The 6,137-nt window shown below is 37.0% G+C and overlaps 1 long non-coding RNA gene across 1 annotated transcript; it reads left to right on the top strand.

Moving 5' to 3' along the window:
• Positions 1-1,324: 1,324 nt before the first annotated feature.
• Positions 1,325-4,315, top strand: LOC122546937. The gene is made up of 2 exons (XR_006310847.1): positions 1,325-1,838; positions 3,900-4,315. It is a non-coding gene; the product is annotated as an uncharacterized LOC122546937 (long non-coding RNA).
• The last annotated feature ends 1,822 nt before the right edge of the window (positions 4,316-6,137 follow it).

The following is a 6,137-nucleotide window of genomic DNA, read 5'->3' on the forward strand; positions in this document are numbered from 1 at the left end:
ATTTAAAAAAAACTCACTCCAATAAGTATTCATAGCAGACAAATGTATTTCCAGAATGAACCTGGTACAGATCTGTGTAATTTTTGATACATCATAAATAGGCCCCTCATTTTACCAGTCAAATCCTGTCCAGCCATATCATCCTCCAAGCCCATTGCTTGCTCTTGACAGCTCAACATAATCCCCTGAAATGCTTGGGTCAAGTACTTATATTTTTGAGACTGGATTTTGCAGTAATAAATGTTTGCTGTGTCTCAAATCTGTGTGAAAGGTATTGTATTAGCAGTGGGACCATCAGCAGCTGTTATTTATTGGAGGATTAACATACATACTTTGAAACTGACTTGAAACTTAAAGGCTGTGAGTAAGACAAGTGATTTACAGAAATCACTGCTTCTTTTCGAACACACCATGGTAACTTTTATTTTCCTTTAGTAGTACTATTTTTAGAAGAAGGTTCAAAACCACTTAAAATACTTTGCATGTAAGACATTAATTAGAATGTAGTCCAGCAAGCAGCAAAGTTCACTCAGAATTTCTGGCTTTCAATAATTAGGCTAGAGCAGTGTGTGTCTGCCTTGCCCCACTCAACAAAACAGCGAGGATTTATTGTTCAGGAAGAATTTCCTCCTACAGAATCCACCTGTGTTCATATCCATTGAAATCATTGCAGTAATGTCCTGTAAGCTGATCCAAGACATGCCATGAGCGTTCTTACAGGTTAACACATGCCAGGTGGCAATATCTGGCATCATGGGACGTATGTAGCTAGTGCCCATGGACCATGCTTTGAGATTTTTGTGCTTGATTTCCAAACTGGAGCTCCATCACAGCAAACAATGAGCTGAAGTCACCGAGTACCCACTCTAACTTCCATGACGAGAATACCCATGTGCAGCTTGTTCAACACATTTGGTAAAATGAGTATTAAATGAGGTGAGTTGTCAAGTTAATAAGCTACTTATCAAGCAGTAATTCCACTTAATTGGCAACTCATGGTTGCCAAGTGAGGAACTCCTCTCATCATTCCGGAAATGCATAAAAGATGTGTCAGGATGCTCCCGACGTCCAGATAGGTCTTGGCAGACTTCTCACCTGATCCTGCTACAAATTCCACCATAGCCCATTTTGCTGAGGAACCCATAAGATTCTGCTTCAGTAATCATTTTTATTCATCCTTTGCTTAATTGTAATTATTCCATCCTGCAACAATCCTTATTACTTTGAAAGTATCGCTGGTGCATCATTTTTACACAATAATGTCATTATTTTATATATAATGTAAATGTTCCCAATGAATTCTGCTCCTTTCCAAAGCATGGAAACAGACCATTTGGAGATGTTCCTCATGTCCTCTTTTAGTTTTAATCCATTGTTCTTTTGAGTTTTTCTACTGAATCTACATTCCCCACCTTTTCATGCAGCACATTCCAGTCACAACTCACCATGTTTTAAAAAAACAGTATAATCACTTCCTTTTCATCTTTTGCTGGTCACTTCAAATCTGTATCTTCAGATTACCAACCTTTCCACCAGCAAAAACAGTCTAGGATTGGACTATTGAGTCTCTTGAGCCTCTTCCTGAACTTCTGTTAAAACGATCATGACTTTGAACTCTGTCAGTCTCATCCTAGCTCTTTCTCTGTTCTAAGAAGTACAACTCTTCTGCAGTCTTTCCACATTTGTTAAACCTGTTATTAATAAAAATGCAAGTTGTTGTTATGTTGTTACGTTTCCTGATAACAGGAAACCTTGCATTAAAAACTCCACTTCGTAACAAGTCAATAGTTCTATCAGAGTCTGCAGTTTGAAGCTCTCTGACGAGACTCCCAGACAAGGTTAGTTACCATTACCATAATGGCAATACTTGGTTTGATGTTAGTGTAGTTCTGACCTTCTGGTGCAAAGACATATCTAGTTGACAATTATTAATTTATCTTTTCTGTATGTGTAAGGTTTCAAATAAGTATCTTTTGTTATGTGTTCAAATCTCTGGAGTGAGACTTGAACCTTCTGACTTGGAAACAAATTTGCAACAAAGCTAATACCTAAACCCTTCCTTCAAATGCTTCAGCATCAGATAATTTATGCAATTCTTTAATCTTCTGTTATGTGCAAATGTTCCAGAAAATGGACACTTCATAACTACTAACTTAATTATTTTTCTCTTGGTTGCTTTATTTTTAAATTAATTTTATTTAGATGACTTTTCAATGTGCTTTTTTCTTTAAAAAAATTCCCAAGTCATGGATCCTCCTCTAATATGGCACTGCTTTTCTTTGTTGAAGATTTCCAAGGCCTAGGAAAGTGGAGCTGATCCAGAGAATCTTTGTTGTTCCTTTATTTGCATTTATCTGAAGCTTATTCTGATGTTGTGGCCTTTATAATGTCCTTTTAAGTTACCTGGTCAAGTTTAAACGTTATGCTGTTCCCAGGATTTTGGTGTGAGAATCTATCCTGGTGGATTAATCTTACTTACACTTATCTTTTTTTTGCTCTATTTACAATTTTCATAGATTCCAAAGAAGTTTGTGATCTCCTTAATCTGCCTCTGCCTGTATTGAATCTATTGGCTGAATGCCTGCAAATATTTTTGTAAAGGTTCAGATAATTGCTTTCAGTTCCCAACCCAAAAGATAATAGGCACAGTAGTAGAAGTGGATTTAGCCAGAACATTATGCAATTAGAATTATCTTATTGAGAAATCAATTGGAAAATAAAATCGGAAAACTCAATCTTTTGGATTCATTTCAGATCTGAACTTTTTCAGTAAAAAGATGTTATTTTTAATGGGATATTCCGCAAAATTTTGTGTGTGGAAATAATTAGAGCTTAATTGTTTTCTGCAGTAATCTAAGCCTAAGATTTCAGCATATTCTGTTAACTGCAGCTGAATCCATGGACAATAAGGCAGGAAAAATCTGAAATATTAAAATAGTTGGAAAATACTGAAAATAAGTTAAGATGGCTCTCTTTTTCTTACCCAAAGCTATAAATAACCAGACCTATGGCTGTTTAGCAAATAGCAACATAAAATATTAATTTGTGTACTTTATTTTCAAAATACTTTTTTCAGTATTGTGTAAAAGTAATAGCATCAAGATAATATTAAATGACCAACTTCACAATAACACATAACATATGAATGTGGTATTTGAACTGCTTCCAGTTAATCTATGTTGTCTTTTGAAAATTTGACTGGTGCTGTAGCCCTGGAAGGCATTTGGTGCATTGCCACTTGGGCCTAGAATGTGAATGTTGTTAGTTTGACCATGGCAGACATCAAAGTCAAGACAGTCTTTGCCTTACTAGATAATGCACAGTTGTCATTTCAGAATCCCAGCCCAAATATATTATTTCATTCAAAAGCTACTGTATGTTGGATACTGGAAATCTGACGTACAGGCAGAAAATGTTCAAAATACACAGCAGATCAGACATGTTGGTAATGAACTTTTTAAAACAATACTGTAGTAATTTCATGCTGCAACAATGCAGATTCACTGTTATAACTCCCTTAACTAGTGCAGGTGTAGATTTCACCAGCCTCCTATGAGGTGAAACGTCCAGTAGCACATCATTTGCTAATGTATGCTTGTAGCATGAGAGATACGTCAGAACTCAGAAAATTAAATAATCTTAAAAATATCTACTCATTCTAAAACTGTCTTTATTGAATTTCAAAGCACTTGGCAAACACTAGTTCAATGCATCAAAACTCCTTCTATGATAGTACTTCTTTCATCTCTCATTTACTATAATCATGAAAATATTCACATTATTATTGTCCACTATTTTATAATTGTGTTCATTTTTTATACTGATGATATTGTTAATTGTAATCAATTTATTGTGGGTCTCAGGTTTTTGTACTAATTTAGATCCATTCATCTTTACAGACAAGTCAAACATCTGGCACAGAAAGCAGATCATAAACAGACTAACTCAGGCACCACAGCTCAGGACTGCAAGGATTCAAAGGCTGTCGTCAAGGAGCCTGTAGCACCCACGGCTGCCAATGCATCCTTATAAACCTGTCAACACGCGATAGGGTGTATATGTATGAGGAAATGACCAATACCATTATATGAATTTATGTGAAGACAACACTAACAGATTGCAAGTGAAAAAAATAATGCATGGTGCAGTTAATGTGCAAGGGAAATGAGCAGACTGTATAGATTCCCCTTTGCAATGAAAAATAAATACTTGTGTCGGTTACCTGTTAGCAGTAGATTTGCTCTCATGCTCTGAGCTCATATATCAATTTTTAGTGGAAAGTGATTTTTTTAAAAAGTTGATAAGATAAATATACTTCAGCACCATTGGCTATAAATACTTCACCATTGTTTCAGCAACAACCAATTTTTCTTACTGTAGCTTTAGTTTCAGCTTTTTATGATGCTTGAGTAAAGTTAACCAATGGCAGTGCCGTGAGAGTTGTAGTTGTTGTCTTCATATATAGTCATCCAGCTTATCTTTTTATGCTGATATAAGCATTTGTCATACTATATGCATATATATGATAAAGATACAGACTGCTACTCAAGAGTTGTATGCAAAGGCAAAACCTGAATCATAAAGAAAAATGCTTATTGATACATGAACTGATGTTAGCACTGATCAGTAGAGGTTATAAGATTATACTCCAGGAAAGCAGTTATGGTGTTTGATTTTCATTACCATCAGAGGTTTAAGGTGTCTTACCTAGCAGTAACATTTTGTATCCTTTGCTCATCTGTTCTGTGAAGCACATCTACACCCATTCTGTGTGTTGTACAACCCACCGTGTGCATCAACTGAGTGTTTTTAATAACTGCATTCAGACCTGGATAAATAAGGTAATCTTACCAGAAAGGTCCAGGTCTACAGAAAAGAATATCGCAGTGATATATTTAAAATATGTGGTTATGGGTAATCTATGATAATTGGGCAGAAGGTGTCAATCTTGGTTGAATTTTATACGGATTACGTAGTTTTGAATTAATGATTGGTCACATGCAGTAAAACCACATCAGTTCATGTGTAATTCTGTCTACTGTCTTTATTTAAATACCGTTTTTAAAGCAATATGGCTTTCTAAGGGTGTCAACCCTAAAGGTGTTAACCTTGAAGATATTAGTTGACTGGAATTTAATTGAGGTGATGATAATTTTACTCACCTTGGGTAAGGCCCATCATATATCACACAGCTAAGTGGCCACTAATGGGCCTTTCTTGAGATTAAGGATCCCTGGGTGGAAACACTAGCCCCTGATAGCTGCCAGCCAATCAGAAGCCAACAGCTCTCCACTTTGAGCAATGTCAGTGGGAGAAGTTGCATTTTCCAGCAATGCACCTACCAGAGTCCATGGATCCAGAAGGACCCAGGTCACCCATAAGTGAGGGCAGAATGGGAATTACAGGGTGGGGGTTGCAAACAGTAGGGAAAGAAGATTGGAGGTAAGAGCAGGAGTTAGCTTTTAGTGGTTTTAGATCTCACAGAAGCTGCCGGGTTTGCTTTTCTTGATTTCTGGCAAATAACAACAGCAGCAAAATGAGGCTGTGAAGTTGGTATTAATTGCATGCATTAGCTAACAGTAGAGTGGAATTCTTGTTCACCCAGGAAGCCTACCTTGTGCCAATAATAGTGGCTTGTTGTATTTGGAACAGGTAGCCCACAACCTGTTTGGATGATTTGGATAAACATACCCCAGTTCTAGTCAGAGAAGCCCACAGACCCAAGAGGAACATAAGAAATAGGAGCAGCAGTAGTCCACATGGATCCTTGTATTATATAAGACCTTTATAAATATAGAAGTCATTATATAAGACATGAAACTAAACAATGTTGTGTTTCCTTGCTCGGGGTGGGGGTAGATCTATTACGCTATGTTCACATGTACTCAATGCCTAATCAAGAGACCTGACATCATTAGAGCCATTCCCCTTGCTGCTGAAACTCTTGCTCCCATCCTGTAACTCCTATCTGCTCTCACTTATTCGTAACCTGGGTCTCTCCCTCGTTGCATTTCCAGTTGCCCGTACTGTAGGGAAATAGATGGTGACATCTTGCAAAATGTCCAGATTACAGAGGAGGAAGTGCTGAATGTCTTGAAACGGTTAAAGGTGGATAAATCCCCAGGACCTGTTCAGGT

Source organism: Chiloscyllium plagiosum, unplaced genomic scaffold (assembly GCF_004010195.1).
Source record: "Chiloscyllium plagiosum isolate BGI_BamShark_2017 unplaced genomic scaffold, ASM401019v2 scaf_3694, whole genome shotgun sequence".
Taxonomy (NCBI): domain Eukaryota; kingdom Metazoa; phylum Chordata; class Chondrichthyes; order Orectolobiformes; family Hemiscylliidae; genus Chiloscyllium; species Chiloscyllium plagiosum.